Source organism: Gavialis gangeticus, unplaced genomic scaffold (genome assembly GCF_001723915.1).
Source record: "Gavialis gangeticus isolate Ggan-Ray unplaced genomic scaffold, GavGan_comp1, whole genome shotgun sequence".
Taxonomy (NCBI): Eukaryota; Metazoa; Chordata; order Crocodylia; family Gavialidae; genus Gavialis; species Gavialis gangeticus.
In genome coordinates, this window is record NW_017729025.1 from 69,439,399 (window position 1) to 69,440,215 (window position 817).

An 817-nucleotide genomic window follows, 5' to 3' on the forward strand; every position below is an offset into this window, starting at 1 on the left:
GGTCCCTTCTGACCCTACTTCTATGATTCTATGATTCTATCTAAACAGTCAGCAGCGCCTACAACATCATGTACAGATATATGAATGAATTTTAAAATAGCTGGCTTGGATACTGATAGCAGTCTAGTCACAGCAGACTGCTGTTTTCAATGAAATTTAAATATCCCTACTTCTTGCCTTCTGTGACTGCAATGTAGACATACACAGGGGCAGCTTTTTTCAGTGTGAATTCTGCAGTTGACCTGTAGCTGGTCTTCTGCTTGCATAACAAGGAGTGTTCATTGTTATGACACTGGAGCAATACAGTGATGACTCAAGCTCCAGATCATTCAGTTTTGTAGATGTTGTTATTTGTTCACTTTTTATTGATAACATTGTTTAGCTGCTCTTAAATTTAATATTAGTCCGAAGATGATTATTCCACTACACACTATAGTTTCATTTAACCTTACTGGTTTTGGTTTTTCATCTTAGAAATCATTTTAACTTTCATAGAATAATAGCAAATTAGAGTTGGAAGGGACCTCAGGAGGTCATCTAGTCCAACCTCCTACTCAAAGCAGGACCATCCCCAACTATATCATTCTAGCCAAGGCTTTGTCTACCCAGGTCTTAAACACCTTTAAGGATAGAGAGTGCACAAACTCTCTGGGCAGCCTGTTCCAGTGTTTTACTACCCCACTAGTGCGAATGTTTTCCGTGACGGCAAATAACAGAACAAAGAGCAATGGTTTCAAGTTGCAGCAAGGGCAGTTAAAGTTAAATATTGGGCAAAACTGACTAACTTCGTCGTCTTTGGAACTACCCTTCAGACACT